Source organism: Natator depressus, chromosome 26, assembly GCF_965152275.1.
Source record: "Natator depressus isolate rNatDep1 chromosome 26, rNatDep2.hap1, whole genome shotgun sequence".
NCBI lineage: Eukaryota > Metazoa > Chordata > Testudines > Cheloniidae > Natator > Natator depressus.
The window spans coordinates 859,067-879,187 of NC_134259.1; the positions used below are offsets into that span (position 1 = coordinate 859,067).

At 47.5% G+C, this 20,121-nt stretch overlaps 1 protein-coding gene across 2 annotated transcripts in view; it reads left to right on the forward strand.

Annotated features, from left to right (window-relative positions):
• Positions 1-20,121, forward strand: part of ZMAT4 (zinc finger matrin-type 4) — a 158,418-nt gene that overhangs the window by 13,899 nt on the left and 124,398 nt on the right. The gene's annotated exons all lie outside the window — the stretch shown is intronic.

Sequence of the window (20,121 nt, forward strand, 5' to 3'; positions counted from 1 at the left end):
TCTGTGAGTGGAATTTGCCCGGGCAGAGTGACCGCACAAGGCCTCTGCAACACTCCTAGGCTATTTGGCACTCACCTGACAGCCTAGCAGGGCCGTGCACGTCATGGCTAATGCATTCATATTTAAGGAATAAAGGCTCGAGGGAGCTTTTCATTCTGAGCGTTTCCTGGTCATGCTCCTTCATAATCCGAGATGGACTGGGGTTAAATCTCTCTTCTCATGTATAAATGTGTTTTTGGTGAGTCATAAAGTGCAGAGATTAACTTGTCCCATTCTCATAACGTATGGGGGGGTCATGATGTGACTCTGTATTTTGGATCCCCCTGGCCGACACTGCTCTGTAGCCAGCACAGTCCATCAGAGAGGGCTGTGATGTGCGACTCCATCCAGCCTTTTGTGAGGAGGAGATAAAACTCGACACCCTCCACGAAACGCTTTGGGGGGCGGGGGTGCAGATCTTCAGGTGGCATAAATAATCCTGGCGCCATTGACTGGAATGGAGTGGGGCCAGTTTATGGTAGCGGCTGAGCTAGCCCTCCATGTATGGAATGATGAAAGAAACTTCACTGTATTTCTGTATGGGGTGGCCAGGGTATCTAGGGATTTTTTTTTAAATATTACTGTAAATCAGGTGTTCACCCTTTTAATTTTGTGTGGTACAAAATTGGATTGGTCTGTTACAAGGGGTCACTGGATGATGGCCAATGCAGGCTTTACTCGTAGCACTGGTGTCCGTGTACTGATGCATGCTATGTGCTCTGATGCCATTTATGGTTATGGGGTGGTCGACCAAAGCATAGCTGCTGGAACTAGGGGTGCTGGGGGTATGGCAGCAGAAGCGGCTTCCATCATATGCAGGATTTGCAGTTGGGTTCAATGGCTCTCAGGTCTGGGGCGCTGGAATAATGGGGTGCTAACTGTCCCCCATGTCTGGCTGTTGGCCAGTTGGTGGCTAGAGTGCCTCAGCTGTGCAGGGTAGCGTGTTTGGGGGAAGAAGATCACTGTGATTGTTGCTGCTGACAGGCTCTGAATTACACATGCAGCTAGTCTATGCAGAAGCAGCCTGCTGTCTTTGTTACACTGTTCTCCCTCCTCCCAGCACCCCCTAGCCTGCTGGTGTCTCATCCTGCTTGGTCTTGTCTTTTAGAATGTAAGGTCTTTGGGACAGGGATTTCCATTTACTGTAAGTTTGTACAGCACCTACCACAGGGGCCCCCAACCTAGTTGAGGCCTCTGGGTTTGACGGGAATACAAATGTTAAATAAGGAAGGGGGACTAGCTATGTGCATGTGGAGAACTCAGCTGTCTGTGGGTTGGGGTGGCATACAGCTCTTCTCCGCACAAGGACTGAGCTGGCCCTTACCTGCAGGGTTTGTAATAGACTGTGACTCATTACAGGCAAAGAAAAAAGAAGCCGACATAAACTGAGCTTTCTCTTTGATCTGTATCGCTAACTAAGCAGCTGACTCCTCGGGATTTACTGTAATAGGAATGAAGTAAAATAGATCATGGCAGAGGAGATATAATAATGGAAATAACCCTTAAGCAAATCCAGTTTTCATTACCAAACACAGAATAGAATGGAATTCTCTCTGCAATTTGCTTAAAGCAGGAAGAGAAGGAAATTAGACACAAGACCCCTTCTAGAATAAAACATCATGGATACAGGCTCTCTCTTCCCTGGATGGCATCTAAACAATGGGCAAATCCAAAGTTTTGGTCGTAACCCTTCTGGTTGCAGCAGGCGAACAGTATAATGTAAAATGGACTATCAGTTTGGTGTCTGTGGATCCACAGATAATTTCTGAGTGTGTTGTGTACTTGTACCTACCATCCATGCATCTGTGAGCCCTCATCTCTCCTACCAGCTGCCAGCAGCAGGACATGGAGAGCATCTTCTAAATGAATGATCAGCAGAAGTCTCACTGAAATAAGCAGGGCCATTCGCTCCAGTGAGGGGAGGGAAAAGTCGGCCACTCTTTGAGCACCGTTCAATTCTTGCTGTAGCTAGAGCCCTTAACAGTCCCTGTTACATTCAAGTCCCTTTGCTGGTCTTGTGAACTCCCCTGGCGATGGAGTTTTTGCTGATACAATAAACCAGCTAAAATATTTAAATAAACAGGGCTCATCTCTCAATTGTACATCTGCCCAAGTGACCAGGTGCTGAGGGTGTTTCCCTAAAGAAATGCTTTTGGTTTATCCAGCTAGGCCTACATGGGAGGTTTTTATCCAGGAATCCAGTATTAAAATAATCTCCCAAACATTGATAGTCACGTTCGTTCTCCAGAGGATTCTTCATCTGAGCTCATTGCCAGCTAACATGGCTTTGCCTCTTGGGTTTCTGAACTGATGCTGATCGGGGATGACAAGCTCTGATTATGCAAACTACCAGAGGCTGAGTTGTGTTTTAATGGTAGGCACAGAATTCAGCTTGAGTCACTTCCTACTGTTTTATACATTATTAGGGATCCACAGGAAAAAGTAGGTCCTGTTTCTCCAGAAATAAACCTTGCATCCTGAGCGTAATGGCACTGAAATTGACACACATGAAATATTTACAGACATTTCCTTTTAACATATGTTCTTTGCAGCAGGGAGAACCTGTCCTGTATGCCCTACCTGGGACAGGTGAGATTCCAGGGCGTGGGGCAGCCACAAAGGGCGAGGGCCAGACAGCATGAAGAGGAAGGTGTTCTGGTTACTGCAGCCTGGCAGCAAGGATCTCAAATTCCAGGGAGGCTTTCACAAGACTATTTATGCCTCTATTCATGAGAAACCACTGTTACCATAGCAACTGATATGTCACATGACAAGCGTAGTTTGGCTGTAGCTAAACCACAAAGCCCCTTCACGCTGTAAGAGCACGTTCCCCGCAAGCGGAGAACTTTGGTTCGGTTCCTTCAGAACCGTGGTGTCCCTTTCCCAGTGGATGCCAGGGCTTCACGCTGGCCTCCACGGTGTCACTGGGGAGAGACTGGCAGCAGAGAAAGGTGGAGGCACGTGGCCGGATTTTCAGTAGAGCTCAGCACATTGGTGCATGGTGGGTGCTGAGCTGTCTTGAAAAATCTGTCCACAAGGGTCACAGTGGGAACTGCTGGGAAATCTGGCCTTTGGGACAGAGGCAGCGGGAGGCTGCCCTTAATGAAGAGGGTGGTATAAAAGAGGATGCAAGTGAAAAGGCGAGAAAGGGAGGAGTGGGGGGAAATAAAGGGCAAGGACTTTCTATCATGGTTTCATTACTAGGGTGTCAGATCAGCTTGTCTTCCCAAGGGGTGGGTGACTTGCCAGGTTTCAGTACAAGCAGAATGCATTACTGCAGGGACAGAGCCATGAGCTGCTCTGGAATTCACGAACCACAATATCCTTTCCTTCTACTAATCAGTCCTCCTCTCCCAGCACTTTAAATGAACCTGTGTGTCTGTGTTCCTTTCCTCTGCCATTTAACTACATCAAGCCAAATCCTAAGCAGAGCGCGTCGCCTCTCTCAGCCTTGGGCCGTTTGATGTTTGCTCCTCTTGGTCAAAAGCATCTCCATTCTTTCCTGCTTGGACAATACATGCATGAGGCATCAGTGGGGATTTCAGCATGAGTCTGGGAGTGTGTTTTATGCACTGACGTTGCTCCCAGTGAGCTTGTAAATCTCTCTTAGCCAAGGACTGCTTTATTATTATATCATGTCTGGTTAGCTGCATGTGCAGATTGGACTCTATTAGTTAGGTTCATATATCACAAAACACCCGCCTTGGAGTGCAGAGGGGCTCTTGTATTGCAAATACACCCTAGTAAATGGGGGGGGGGGCGCGGGGGAGATCAGCGATCATTTTCCTGGGGATTTAACATGGGTGGCAACAGATTTTTAATTCACATGTTTGATGAACCTGCTGGGAAAATCCATTCCTGTGCAGACAGCCAACATGAGGCTGAGGCATCAGCCCTAGTTTGAGGGCTCAAGTGTGACTTTTAAGTAGTGCACAGAACTTGTACTTTCTCTCTGCATGGAGGTGCAATTGACCATCCCTCTTTTTTTCTTTTACTCTTAATACTGGCATTTCCATGGTGGGGTTTCTTCTAGATCCAGGTAATTGTTGGTTGCCTCCCAACATCCATCCTTGTTTACAACAAAACCAACAATAATATTAGCCACAGTGGTGAGAAGCAAAGTAAAATACATGCCTCGGTCACATGTTTTTGCCAGTGTTACAGCTGCATTCTTTTGGAGTTTGTGTTCCAGCGCCCTGGTGGCCGAGAGTCCTCTGAGACAAGCTCCTCCCGCTGACTGACGAGATGCATTTAGAGTCCGGAAGAGGGGTAGGCAGCTGTAGTGCATGGGCCCCATCCCTCCTGGTACCGCTGACACAAGTAAAACAAACATCCAGTAAGAGAGCTGAGCTGCAAATGGGCAGTGGTCAGAAATCGCTTGGAATGGGCCAGTTCGTAGTCACCGGTACCCCAGTGGCAGAGGCTGGGTGTTGCTGAACATGCTGTTAGTGGCCGTGCTATGAGCTATGCGTGTTTGCTGACCCACCACTGCTGTACCAGTGGCAATGGCTGCGATTCGGTTAGCTGCAGCGCTGACAGATGTTTGGCGCACTTCAGAGCGTTATGGTTGTGGGAAGCTCGATCCTTTTGAGTGCAATAGAACCATGCATGATATGCCACAGGGAGCCAAATGTTTGCCTTCCTAGTGGAAATCCTGAATAGTCACATTGAGAGGGAAAGAACTGTAGTAACTTTAGGTTAACCTCCGACTGTGGAGCAACAATATGCTATTAAATTCAGTGGAGTGATTTGCCAAACCCAAACAGACCATTGGTTCATCAAATCTGGTATCTTGCTTTTGGCTCTGGGCAATATCCACTGCTTGCAAGGAAGACAGATCTTCCCACTTGGCCAGGTGCACAATTCTGCTCTGGGGTAGGTGCCTGGGATTCCTTCCTGTCCCCTGCAGGGATTAGTTTATTTCCTGAGACATGGAGTCTGATTATCCTTCATTCCATAACCCAGACTTCAGTACAATAGCCATAAAATTATTAGGCCACTATTCAAAATATATTTTTATTCAAGATAGCAAAAGTTTGCAATTAAGATTTGACATACGCTGTATAGATTATTTAAACGTCCATTAATTGGACACACTTTGGTGCTATCTTGTGTACGTGCACACACACACACACGTATTTATAAATAAAATGAGATTGTGCCACTTTAAAAGGAACTGGATTCCCTGGAAGTTTAAGTGAGCTATAGTATTTGACCTCTATGACCTTGCATGGAAATGAATGTCACAGCCTGGCAATCTGCTCTGTGTGAACAGTTCTTTCCTTTATCCAGTGTGTTCTAAATTTACCTGCCTCTAATTTTATCAATTGACCCTTTGTTCCTGTATTCTATGGGGCAGTGAGTAAAGGAGGCACTGCTCAGTTTTTACTACCATTCGTAACCGTATGTGTCTCAGTCATGCACTCACTATGTCAACCTTTGGCCATGCTGCATCACACATTGCTATTTAGGGGACACTCTCTCTCTCTCTCTCAGCTCTTGGTTTCAATCCTATTCTGCCTGGAAGGCATAATCTACAGAGAGCGACTCCTGCTCCTTTTTGGCTCAGGCACTGTGCATCTTTTTTTACATACACAAATTGTTGCTTCCTTGGTTCTTGCTCTTTGTAGAAGCAGGTGAAAGGTAGGAAGGCGCATTTGGCCATTATCCTAAATCCTCATTTATTAGCATCACTGGAATTCAGTGGGAGGCTGACAAATCACTTGCTTGGCCAACCCCCACTGTCAGTACAGTAGCATGTTAAACTAGTTACTTTCTCTGGGGATCTTGCAGAATAATTGTGCCCCCTCACTATCTGACATGGCATTCCTCATCCTGCACTCAGTGAGATGTTCTCCTAGCAACTCTTCATGCACAATGAGCCAGACCCATCCCATATGTGACTCCATCAAAGGTGGAGAAGTTACAAGAGGGGGACACTTGGTCTCTGCTCCCCCCCCAAAGAAGAGGAACACAGGAATTGCCAGATTGGATCAGATCTGTGGCCCATGTTGCCGGGTATCCTGTCTGTGACAGTGACCCATGACAGATGCTTCAGAGGAAGGGTGTGAGAACCCGACAGTCACAGCTATGGGATAATTCTTCTTTCCTTCCCACACGCCGGTCCTTGTCTCTAATATTTATAGATTGGTTTAAACCCCAAAGCAGGAAGTTTAATATTCCTTGAAATTTTTTGTCATTGTTAATTATGACTGGATATCTATGTAACTATCCAGTCCCTTGCTGAATGTTGATAAGCATGCAGCAGTGACTTAGTGCAAAGGAGTAGTTTGGTGGCTTGTGTTAGACAGTTTGTCCAGGATTCAATATTTTTGGAAGTTCAGTACAAGCCCATTGTAAATATTGAACTTCATCCGCTTCCACTCTGCTGCATTCCCGTCTCAGCCTTTGAGATGTTTTGACACATGCAGCTCAGCTGTGCGGGAGCCGCATGCAGAATCCCTCCTGCTCCCTGGCTTGTGCCACACACTCGGCTCAGAAGTCTGTGAATATTTGTCAAAAAGCTGAAAACAGGAGTGAAGCCAATTGAGTCTGAAGAGACTGTGATGGTTCATGGAGAGGGGGACAAACCCCAGTCTGGATGGCAGAGCAACCAAGGAAATGAGAGGCACAGGCTGGCAGAGGGAGACCACCCAGCCCTGGAGTGGAGGAGGGGGCCAGCTTCGGAGAGTGAGGAAGTCCTCCCTGCTCCCAGCAGCATTTACTGGCTCTGAGAGAGAGTCTGACTAGGAGCTCCTCTTCTAGGAGGGGGCGTCTGCAATGCAGCACTTCAGGAATGAGCAAGGAGGTGTGGGATTAGCCATAGTGAATCACATCGCTGGTCCAGAGGGGCCAGGGTCCTGGCTGCGGCTGGTGCTTCAGAGGAATTTCACCTGGCTGGCTGTGCACTGCTGAGATGTACTGAGGCGAGTCCTGCCTGGCCTGAGACTGGCTGAGCCTTTACTTGCCTGCAAAGGGAAGGGTTTTCAGGAATGCCTTCTCCACCAGATTTGCGGGTGCCTCCTCTCCTCGAGGCCGGCTTCTCCTTGAGGGCTACGAGCAGCCCAGACCTGTCTATTTGCGGAAGACTTTTTAAAGATTTCATTTAAATGCTTTTATCAAAACTGATGCAAAGAGTCACTCAACCATGTAGCACCCTAGATAGCAAGTGACTGATCTGTTACTGCAAATCCACCACGTCGCTCCTGACCCCTCTGCCCAGCTGCTTTGCTGTGCTGCTAGGCTGAAAGCTCCAAGGCAGGGACTGGGCCACCTTCTTGGCGCTGTCAGGTGCCTAGCACGCTTTTGGGCACTGTACGTGCAAAAAGAGCCATTACTTCCGTCACAGCTCAGCAGCAGCAAAGAGATTCTGCAGGGTGGCCAGCTGGCGTGATTGCCTCAAATCCTCTGGCTTACAGCATGTAGATCCTCAAACAGCAGGAAGCTCTCTACCCATCAAGCTGTGTCTGCCCCAGCCACAAGGGCTCCCCTAGCAGCCTTAACTGATGTCTTGACCCAGGGTGGGCTGCGTTGTGTGACAGCTGATTCTGAACGATAAAAAATAAAATACTGCAATTATGACTCTTGGCCGGTTTCCTTTGTGCAGTAGTGACAGTTGCAGGCCCTGCCCTGTCAGTGTGCCAGGGGGTACTGCTGTTGTAGGAATATACGATTTCCAACGCTGGCCATAAGAATGGTTTTACCACTCTCCTTACCATGGCCAGCATTCACTGGAAGCATTAGCCTTCCAGACAATGGCTAGGTGGCACTCTAGGCAGTGCAGTTCTAGGCAGCTCTGACCCCGGACTCCTCTGCTCAGAGTCCCTTCGGAAAAGGGAACAAGTGAACATATTCCTGATTTAGTTTCTGGAAAGTCAACACCCTATGATCAGGGGGTTTCTGTAACGGCAAAGCCCTGCAGGTTTGGAACCACTGCCATCCAATTCTCCATAGATAGGGGTCAAACCAGCCCCTCTTGGAGATGGTGACCCTGAGCTGGACTCACACCAGCACTGGCCATCTTGGGGGTCAGGCCATGCAGTTCATAGGAGAAATTCTTGAGTCCCAGCTGCAGTCTTGCTCTCTGTGTCAGGCAAGAAGGCCTCACTTCAGCAACCACCCCTCTGCTTTTTGCACCCTTTCCCCTAAGCTCCTCTTATCAGTAGGATCCTAGTTTTGCTTTATTCCTTGTAATTGTGTAAATGTAATTCCTACATTTTTGTTGGGGGGTGGCAATCCACTGCCCAGGGCTCCACCCAACAAACCCCTTCTCCTCTGCAGCATTCATCAGCCTGGAGTTCTGAGAGCCTGCTGCAGTCTGTACTGCAAGCCTGCTAACTCTATTAGTATTGCCCTACTGCCAGCAGGAGGTGCTAGCGCTCTCATTAGCAACGTAAGGTCGGATGTTTCTCTGCTCTCCGTTTCCTTCTGCTTATTTCGTCCTTCCCCCCCTTTGTTATGCTAGTGACCTCTCTGCTCCATGTGATCTCCACACGCACAAACCCCGTTGTTCCCCGTGCACGGCTGAAGCACCACCTACCCCATGGCAGTAAAAACATACAAAAAACGTTAACTCATGAAATGGGCCCAGCCATCCATCACGCTGACTAGTCTGCGAAAGGAGCCACTTCAAAAGGCAATTGTTTGCATTTCTTCAAATGCCTTGTTATAACTGTAGCATATGCAGACAATTGCTGAAAGCACATTAATTATTAATAAAGGAATTTTTTACTCTTGATTGCAAAATGAATTAAACAACTTGAGAAAGCTGGCAGTGTTGTTCACGATCCCGAGTCACAAAAGAACACAAATAATTCTTAACACTGATCAGAATCCTGGACCTTAATTTCTGGATTGTTGCTCCCATTTGGCATTCACCCCAATGCTCACTTGTCACCTGTCCTTTGAATTTAACCATTGAATATCTCGGGCCTTTAATTCTGGAAAAGGTGGGCAAGGTGTCTGAGAATAAATTGGATCAGGGACTGAAAAGTGAGGATTCCTCCTTCCCCCCCGTCCCCCAACTGGAGCAAACACAAGAAGGTACAACTTTGTGCTTTATCTTGTTAATACTCTTTGTCATTGATCAGATGAGATGGAAAAAATCCGTCAGTGCAGCAGTTCTAATTACATGGCCTCGAGCAGGCGATCAAGCAGGTGACTCTAATTATGAGGCCTGGAAATGTGCTAGCAATATATGGCTTTCTGAATTCCAGCTGAATGCAGCCGTGGCCAGTGCCACCTGTAAGTAACTATGAGCAGCATGATGTGTGCTGGTTTTGAGAGAAAACATGTCCCAAAGTGTGTGCCAAGTCTGAACTGCTGCCCGTCCTTCCAGGCTTAGACAATTGCGATTAGAAAAGCATTGTTCACTTTGAGTGGAGAGAATAAACATGTAGCTCAGAACTACTTAGCCTTCCAGAGCTGATGTCCACAGGCATGAGGTCTGGGGCTGGAGCTAGCCAATCAAACTGATCCCTGCTGTCCCACTGGTCTGTGATTTTTCATCTCTTTATCTAGATGATGAAACAGTTTTGCATGTACAGTTAGCTGGTCTGCAGTCACACATCACATCTGTATTCTCTCTCTCGTGGCGTTCGCTGTAGCCTTTGTACTGGTACCTGTGCAGTGTGTTCTAGGATTTGGATGACAGTTGCTAAGGGACTCAGCTTTGATCTCAAAAATGTATATCTTTCATTTTCAGTTTCCACCTAGTACTCTCCTCCCTCCTCTCCCCCCCCGCTCGCACCCTCGGGCATTGTTCTAAGTGCATTTGGATGTACATTTTGTGGGCATTATCAGACTGAGTGTAAAAGTAGCTTTCTGAAATAGCAAGGCCACAAACTGTCTCTAAAAGCAGGCAGATCTTTGTACTAAAGTTTGTAAGTATTTTTAAAATTCCTATCACGTTAGTTGTTTTCTGCTGATTGTCTGCCAAAACGTAGAAATAACAAATTGTGAAACCCAAAATGTGAACTGTGAAATAAAAGAGAGAATGTGTATGAAAACCGTTTCTGGAGGTGTATACTTGCCGAAGCTGGTGGGAAGAATGGTCGCCATATGGCACAAGATATTTAAAATAGTCTCTCATGACACAATTTACTATTGCTGAGGATGCTGAACTGACATGCAGAGAGGATACTGATCCGGAAAGGGGAGGTTTAGCACTGAAAAAAGGAAATCTTCAATAAATAATAAACTTCTGTGAAACAGCAGCAGACAATGACCATTGTTTGCAGTGGAGACGGGGAAAGAGAACCAAGAGTTTGAAATATTTAGAACTTGCAGCGCACTCTAAGTGCTTGCGCTCAGCTGAATGGTTTGAGTCCAGCTGGCAGAGACCGTGGGTATGCATTAATTCTTCAGCTCCCTAGAAGAAAGCCCTGTAAGTAGGTGCAGAAATTGAATCCCTTTGTGTCTCCGCTTCTGCATTTCTTATCAACCACCTAAAGTACAAATGTTGTTTTGCAACAATATTATCGAGGAGGCTGACTGTTTGCTGGCAGTGGTGGAAGAGGGAATGTCCAGGTTACTTTTTGCATGGTTCTTGACAGTAGGTTTTGAGATACATGGCTGCAGAATTGCTTTAGGAAGGTATTTTTTGAAAAAATTCAGGTTAGCTACTGAAGATGAGCCAAGGACTAACCAATTGTAGGCTCAATAATTGCTAGGGTACATCTACACAAGGATAGCAGACCTGTGGCATGGCAGTGGCTGGCTTGGGTCAGCTGACCTTGGGTTGCGGGGCTAAAAATCCCGGTGTAGACATTTCGACTTGGACTGAAGCCTGAGTTCTGGGACCCTCCACCCACCCAGTGCTCGGATTGATGCCTGAGCCCAAATGTCTACACAGTGATTTTTTTTCAGCCCCTGAACCCAAGCCCAAGTCAGCTGACCTAGGCCAGCCATGAATTTGTTTTTTTTCCTGGTGCAGGCATATCTGTAGATTTTTCCAGACAGAGAGAGTTAAAGTGGAATTCAGAAAAGGAGTTTGGATTAGGGTTGAATAGAATCATAGAACTCTAGGGCTGAAAGGGACATTGAGAAGTGATCAAGTCCAGCCCCTGGCGCTGAGCCAGGACCATAGGCGCTGACTTCCCCTCTGCCTAGTGGGTGACCGACCCCACGGCCCTGTCTTGCCTCAGCCCCACCCCTGCCCTGCCTCTTCTCACCCCTGCACTGTCCTTGCCCCACCCCGATTCCACCCCTTCCCCAAAGTCCCCGCCCCCTTCCCACCCGCATTCCACTCCCTTCCTCCAAGTCCCCATCCCTGCCCTACCTCTTCTCCACCTCCTCCCCAGCACGCGCCGCATTCCTGCTCCTCTCCCTCCCTCCCCTCCCGGAAAGTCCTAAGCGCTGCCAAACAGCTGTTGGGAGGCGGAAAGGGCTGTTATCAAGACCCCCCACAGCCACCTTTTCTCAAAACACCTAGACTGCATTACCCTAGTTTGCTTATGAGATGGTCATGTGGGACTATGTTGAAAACCTTACTAAAATCAAGATATATCACATCTACAGCTTCCCCCCAGCCACTAGGCCAGTGACCCTGTCAGAGAAGGAAATGAGGTTGGTTTGACATGATTTGTTCTTGACAAATCCCTGCTGGCTATTCCTTATAACGCTATTATCCTCCAGGTGCTTACAAATTAATTGTTTAATAATTTGTTCTAGTATCTTTCCAGGTATTGAAGTTAGGCTGACTGGTCTATAATTCCTCAGGTCCTCTTTGTTCCCCTTCTCCAGTCTTCTGGAACCTCACCAGTCCTCCAGGAGTTCTCTAAGATAATTGCTAATGGTTCTGAGATTTCCTCATCTAGTTCCTTAAGCACTCTAGGATGAATTTCGTTAGGCCGTGCTGAATGGAATATATATAACTTATCTAAATATCCTTTAACCTCTTCTTTCCCTATTTTGGCTTGCATTCCTTCCCCCTTGTTAATCTTATATGTCTTGAGTATCTGGTCACCTTCACGTTTTTAGTGAAGACTGAAGCAAAATAGGCAATGAACACCTCGCCTTTTTGTTGTCATCAGTTATTAGCTCTCCTTCCCTGCTAAGAAGAGAACCTATACTGTCCCTCGCCTTTCTCTTGCTCCTATTGTATTTAAAGAACCTCTTCTTATTGCTTACACAATGAAGTTACTTGCTCTGTTCTTGGGATTTGTACCTAGAATATCCCCTTTGTTAAAGATTAAAGACCTTGTACATTATCTACTGATGCTGTGATGGGGATATCTGCAGTGATACAGCTGCTTAGTGATCCTCCCTTCTAGAAGGCTGCAGGAAGCTTCCCCTCTTGGTTCTATGCATCATGGCAGAGCCTAAAAGCTTTCCAAATACCTGAGGGTGATAGACTGACTGCCCTATAGTGTGTGTCTAGGACCCAGCCCAGCTGGGGCCTGTGGTCACGACACGAGCACAAAAATAATCATTGCTGGGTTTAGGGAGCCGCACTGGGAACTTCAGGGTGCAAAATTTGGAGGCAGATTCATTTTAGCAGCATGGAGACTTCTCAAAAGTCAGTGCTCATTTAAAAAACAAACAAAACCCCACGTCCCTGCCCCTACCCTGCTCCCTGGGAGTCACGGTGCATAACTGCAGCCAAGGAGAGTCTCTGCCTTCATTGCCTAGGGAAACACAGGGTCAAATGATAGATCTAAAGGGTATATTATACCCCCGTGAGGCAGCTGAGCCCGGCAGTAAGCAGGAGGGAACCGGTCCAGAGCACACGCAGTGCTTTGAAACTCAGCAGGAGTTCTGCCAGCAGAAGCACCTGAGAGGGAGGCTCTGAATTGTTGCCTTGTCTAGATATCCCCTCGGCCCCACCCCATGTATTCCCTGGGACCCGTCCCCTCCAGATAGGGTTGTCAGGTACCCGGTCAAAAAGGGACCCTTTTAAAAGTCTGGTCGGCGGCGCCGTGGGGATCCAGGGCTAAGGCAGGCTCCATACGGGTCCTGGAAGCAGCTGCCAGGTCCCTGCGGTGCATGGGCAGCCAGAGAGGTTCCCAGTAAACAATTCATAGCCCATCAAACCTTGTGATCATCCTATTATCTTACGTTGTGTTAAGGAGTGGTCAGTGCTGTCTGTCTGTATTATTACTTCCAGGATGCATTAGGTGGAAGGCAAGAACTTTTAAATGTTACTGTTTATGCTGACTCTTACATCTCCATGATCTGGGGTCCTATTACCATAGGACCCAATGCTCTCATATAGGAGTTGAAAACACAGTAACCTGGAATGACTGGATCAGCGTCCCCAGCTCTTTGCAATTGTTACCTCCAGTTCCCATCACCAGTCTGGCTTTAGCTTTAATCCAACAGGAAAGAAAAATTTTTTTTTTCATTGTACATATAGCCAGTCAGGAAAAGGAGAACTTGAATCTAGTTTTCCTTGAACATCAAAGTTCTGTTTAGTAGCAAAGCTTCAGTATTCCTCTGTTTAGCTTTTGCACCCAGACCAATGATTCAGAATGAGAAGTTGTCAGATGGCAGAAGTGTTTTGGGAGTCATGGGTGGCCCTCCACAGGGAGCACCCAGCGCTGGCTGGTGTGTCATTCATTCTATTACTTTTCTTATCACCCTGTGAAATACTAAATCCTGATTGATTTGAGCTGAAATAAATGCCCTGAGTGTGATTATGGTCTCACACCTGTTTTATATCAATCTATTGACTTAAGTGAAGTTACTCCTGATTTACGTAGGTGTAAGTGAAAGGAGAATCAGGCCTTTTATGTAATTTGTGTGTGTGTGTTTAGGAGGTGATGCGAAAGTGAATCCAGCTTGGAGTAGGAATGATGGCAGATCTTACTGAGTACACATCCATCTATCATCTAATCCTATGATCTTATATGCATGCCCAGCACAGCACTTGCCAATAGGACCATTCTGGACCCGAGTCCAGTCCCTTATACTCCAAAATGCAGCATGCACTGGCTGTAGGATCTTGCCTGTCTGCTTGGGAAGCACAGGGACCGGTCTGTTATGGGTTTGTAAAGGGAAATCTCTAGGACAGGTAGAATGACGCTTTGATGCTGGACAGGAGCCACATTCTTGCTTGGGGATGGGTGTGCGGACTGGTTCGGGTGGAAATAGAAGCCACCGTCACACTAGTCTCTCAAGTTAGACGCACCCCAGATGTTTGTTGCGGTTCCCTAAAAAGTGTGTTTTAATTCTTTGGCTACTGAGTTACCTCTGCCACCCTTGTGTCAGCCAGAAACCGAAATATCTGACCTGCTGCTGGGGAGACAGCTTGGGAGGTGTTCTCAGCCCATTCAGAGCAAGGATGTGGCCCTGTGAAGGAGTTTCTCTTGCATGATTCAGAGCCCAGAAAGGGAGAGCATTCACCCAGGCTTGGGGAAATACTTACCGACCTTTCAGGAGCAATAGAGTCTCTTGTCGAGGAGAGAGACATCCTGGACAATCTCATTGTCTTCCCTCTCCCCTTCCTTGTATTCTCCCTTCCCTATTCTAACAACCTGTATTTCTAGTACTCTCTGCTTGGGTCTGTATGCTGTTGCTGAACAGGTGAGTGGTGGGTGTCTTGTGTATTGTAATATACAAAAGAAAGCTCAATCAAAATACTGCCTTAGCACCAAGTGAAATTTGCATTTATGCTGTAGTTTGTTGCTGAGGAGAAATCCCGTTGAAAATGAATGTTTATTTCGGCTGTCATTCGGCAAAGTACAACAGAAATAAAGTGATACTTTGTCTGCAGCTGTTGCTCTAGGTACCTTTTAGCTATTGACCATTTTTTGCAAGAACTATGTGGGATTGGTAAAGAACTCTGTTTTCTCCTTGTCAGTGCTTGATACTTGAATTTAAATCTGTCCTCAATCTGTCTGGCTTCATGGTGGTATTGTTGTGAGGATGATTTATATAAACGGGTACAGGTTTTATATGGAAATCTTCCTTTAATGGAGGTAGCTCACATTCTAATACAGAACACCCCTTTGCTGAGATGACTGTTTGTTTTTTTTTCTCAGACACTTGGTAATAAATTGTACACTAAACAGTTATTGTTCCCAAAAGCTTCTGAATTTTTTTTAACTGCACAGGCTTTATGTCTGACTGAGACCTCTGCATGCTTTAGTCTAATACAAAGACTTCAAGAGATGGCATAAAGGAGGCTTTGGTTCCATTTATTCTCCTCTACCCTCTAATCTCTCTGTCCCTCACTCTTCTTCCTCTTTGTCACTGTGTCTCTATTAAAAAGCAATAAAACCCTTTAAAATGCAAAGGCAGTCAGCGAGCCCTCGGGGCAGCATTCTTCCTGTGATTAGGGCACTGGGTTCTCTCTGCTCCTGTCATTGTGTAAACTCAGCAACCAGCCTTGGGAGCCTGCACCGGCTTTCATAGAATCATAGAATCATAGAATATCAGGGTTGGAAGGGACCCCAGAAGGTCATCTAGACCAACCCCCTGCTCGAAGCAGGACCAATTCCCAGTTAAATCATCCCAGTCAGGGCTTTGTCAAGCCTGACCTTAAAAACCTCTAAGGAAGGAGATTCTACCACCTCCCTAGGTAACGCATTCCAGTGTTTCACCACCCTCTTAGTGAAAAAGTTTTTCCTAATATCCAATCTAAACCTCCCCCATTGCAACTTGAGACCATTACTCCTCGTTCTGTCATCTGCTACCATTGAGAACAGTCTAGAGCCATCCTCTTTGGAACCCCCTTTCAGGTAGTTGAAAGCAGCTATCAAATCCCCCCTCATTCTTTTCTTCTGCAGACTAAACAATCCCAGCTCCCTCAGCCTCTCTTCATAAGTCATGTGCTCTAGACCCCTAATCATTTTTGTTGCCCTTCGCTGGACTCTCTCCAATTTATCCACATCCTTCTTGTAGTGTGGGGCCCAAAACTGGACACAGTACTCCAGATGAGGCCTCACCAGTGTCGAATAGAGGGGAACGATCACATCCCTCGATCTGCTCGCTATGCCCCTACTTATACATCCCAAAATGCCATTGGCCTTCTTGGCAACAAGAGCACACTGTTGACTCATATCCAGCTTCTCGTCCACTGTCACCCCTAGGTCCTTTTCCGCAGAACTGCTGCCTAGCCATTCGGTCCCTAGTCTGTAGCGGTGCATTGGATTCTTCCATCCTAAGTGCAGGACCCTGCACTTATCCTTATTGAACCTCATCAGATTTCTTTTGGCCCAATCCTCCAATTTGTCTAGGTCCTTCTGTATCCTATCCCTCCCCTCCAGCGTATCTACCACTCCTCCCAGTTTAGTATCATCTGCAAATTTGCTGAGAGTGCAATCCACACCATCCTCCAGATCATTTATGAAGATATTGAACAAAACCGGCCCCAGGACCGACCCCTGGGGCACTCCACTTGACACCGGCTGCCAACTAGACATGGAGCCATTTATCACTACCCGTTGAGCCCGACAATCCAGCCAGCTTTCTACCCACCTTATAGTGCATTCATCTAGCCCATACTTCCTTAACTTGCTGACAAGAATACTGTGGGAGACCGTGTCAAAAGCTTTGCTAAAGTCAAGAAACAATACATCCACTGCTTTCCCTTCATCCACAGAACCAGTAATCTCATCATAAAAGGCGATTAGATTAGTCAGGCATGACCTTCCCTTGGTGAATCCATGCTGACTGTTCCTGATCACTTTCCTCTCATGTAAGTGCTTCAGGATTGATTCTTTGAGGACCTGCTCCATGATTTTTCCAGGGACTGAGGTGAGGCTGACTGGCCTGTAGTTCCCAGGATCCTCCTTCTTCCCTTTTTTAAAGATTGGCACTACATTAGCCTTTTTCCAGTCATCCGGGACTTCCCCCGTTCGCCACGAGTTTTCAAAGATAATGGCCAAGGGCTCTGCAATCACAGCCGCCAATTCCTTCAGCACTCTCGGATGTAACTCGTCCGGCCCCATGGACTTGTGCACGTCCAGCTTTTCTAAATAGTCCCTAACCACCTCTATCTCCACAGAGGGCTGGCCATCTCTTCCCCATTCTGTGATGCCCAGCACAGCAGTCTGGGAGCTGACCTTGTTAGTGAAAACAGAGGCAAAAAAAGCATTGAGTACATTAGCTTTTTCCACATCCTCTGTCACTAGGTTGCCTCCCTCATTCAGTAAGGGGCCCACACTTTCCTTGGCTTTCTTCTTGTTGCCAACATACCTGAAGAAACCCTTCTTGTTACTCTTGACATCTCTTGCTAGCTGCAGCTCCAGGTGCGATTTGGCCCTCCTGATATCTTTCCTACATGCCCGAGCAATATTTTTATACTCTTCCCTGGTCATATGTCCAACCTTCCACTTCTTGTAAGCTTCTTTTTTGTGTTTAAGATCCGCTAGGATTTCACCATTAAGCCAAGCTGGTCGCTTGCCATGTTTACTATTCTTTCGACTCATCGGGATGGTTTGTCCCTGTAACCTCAACAGGGATTCCTTGAAATACAGCCAGCTCTCCTGGACTCCCTTCCCCTTCATGATAGTCCCCCAGGGGATCCTACCCATCCGCTCCCTGAGGGAGTCGAAGTCTGCTTTCCTGAAGTCCAGGGTCCGTATCCTGCTGCTTACCTTTCTTCCCTGCGTCAGGATCCTGAACTCAACCAACTCATGGTCACTGCCTCCCAGATTCCCATCCACTTTTGCTTCCCCCACTAATTCTACCCGGTTTGTGAGCAGCAGGTCAAGAAAAGCGCCCCCCCTAGTTGGCTCCCCTAGCACTTGCGCCAGGAAATTGTCCCCTACGCTTTCCAAAAACTTCCTGGATTGTCTATGCACCGCTGTATTGCTCTCCCAGCAGATATCAGGAAAATTAAAGTCACCCATGAGAATCAGGGCATGCGATCTAGTAGCTTCTGTGAGTTGCCGGAAGAAAGCCTCATCCACCTCATCCCCCTGGTCCGGTGGTCTATAGCAGACTCCCACCACTACATCACTCTTGTTGCACACACTTCTAAACTTAATCCAGAGACACTCAGGTTTTTCCACAGTTTCGTACCGGAGCTCTGAGCAGTCATACTGCTCCCTTACATACAGTGCTACTCCCCCACCTTTTCTGCCTTGCCTGTCCTTCCTGAACAGTTTATAACCATCCATGACTATACTCCAGTCATGTGAGTTATTCCACCAAGTCTCTGTTATTCCAATCACGTCATAGTTCCTTGACATCACCAGGACCTCCAGTTCTCCCTGCTTGTTTCCAAGGCTTTGTGCATTTGTATATAAGCACTTGAGATAACCTGTTGATCGCCCCTCATTCCCAGTATGAGGCAGGAGCCCTCCCCTCACAGACATTCCTGCCTGTGCTTCCTCCCGGTATCCCGCTTTCCCACTTACCTCAGGGCTTTGGTCTCCTTCCCCCGGTGAACCTAGTTTAAAGCCCTCCTCACTAGGTTAGCCAGCCTGCTGGCAAAGATGCTCTTCCCTCTCTTCGTAAGATGGAGCCCGTCTCTGCCCAGCACTCCTCCTTCATGGAACACCATCCCATGGTCAAAGAATCCAAAGCTTTCTCTCCGACACCACCTGCGTAGCCATTCGTTGACTTCCACGATTCCATTCTCTGCATTCGAATGCAACTGTGCCTCCAAGGGGCTTGCTCTGCAAGTGTGACCAAATGTCCTGCTTTTATTGGGACAGGCTTTGCCTGTCAGCACACAGAATAGCTGTGGACTCCCCTCCCAGGTAGGAGCCATCGCTGTGGATAGTGTTTTCATGTGACCGCATCTACAGCCACCCGCTTCCCACCGTTAGAGAGACGCAACTGCACATCCAGGACTGAACCAGGGTAGAGCCCTGAATTGCACCTGGGGAGAGGCGAATAGCCTCACACCTCTAATGAAAAAAGAAAAGGAGTACTTGTGGCACCTTAGAGACTAACCAATTTATTTGAGCATAAGATTTCGTGAGCTACAGCTCACTTCATCAGATGCATATGCATCCAGTGAAGTGAGCTGTAGCTCACGAAAGCTTATGCTCAAATAAATTGGTTAGTCTCTAAGGTGCCACAAGTACTCCTTTTCTTTTTGCGAATACAGACTAACACGGCTGTTTCTCTGACACCTCTAATGGTAACGTAGGGAGAACAATGCTAATTAGAGGGACAATGGCAGGCCCCATCCATGCTACTGAAAGAGGTCAGAGCAATTTGGTGTCCCTCTGCTCCGCTGTTGGAAGCGGAGAGTGGGCAAGTCCTTAGAAGCCACGGGCTGGGAGGCTGGAAGTGTGCAGGCTTGGGCAGAGTGCATTGTGATTCCTGCAGGAGGGGAAGCCAGGACAAGAATTATTTGGATTAAATGTTCTCCAGGAGTGTGTGGGGAGGCTGGTCCTGTGAGCAATTGGAGCGGGAAAATGTACCGAATGCAACTGTGCCTCCAAGGGGCTTGCTCTGCAAGTGTGACCAAATGTCCTGCTTTTATTGGGACAGTCCCAATATTCAGGGCTTCATCTTGTATAGGTGCCCATCAGCCCCCACCCCACCCTCCTTTTCACAGTGGCTGTCTGGTCACCCTCCATGAGAGAAGTGGTATCAGTAAGCAACAGGTGTTCAGTTTTTCATTAATGAATTGGGGCTAATCAGTAAAAGAGATATATATGAAGCCTCTTCTAATACTCCCCACAGATTTAATGTCTTCAGCTCAGCCGCATCCAGCTGGCAGTGAGGAGCTCTCCCACGCTGAGTGAGGCTGGGCTGAGTCAGTGTGCGGAGGGGAGTTCTCTCGGGGAAATCCAGGGTCTTGCAGGTGTGCTGCGTGCCGCAGTGGGTGGCACTCGTGCCCCTGAGTCAGCGCCCAGGCGGGAGTGCTCCGCAATGCAGCGTTGCTCAAGGTCCTGGCCTTTGTACACCCAAGGTCGATAAGGATCCCATGGCACAGCTGACCAGAGCAGGGGTGTTAACTAGTATGGCCTGATGTAGGGAGGCAAAATATGATGACTGAAATCCCTGTGGCATTTCAATGGGAGAAGTTGTTTGTTTTGGGACCAGTGGTCCTTGGGGTGTCACAGGACTGGGCCTTTCCTGTGCTAACCTGTTAACATAGCATTCCTGTGTGATGTTTAAACAATTGCGTATTTCACTCCAGGAGCGGCTGCACATTCATGGCTGGTGAAGTGGTCC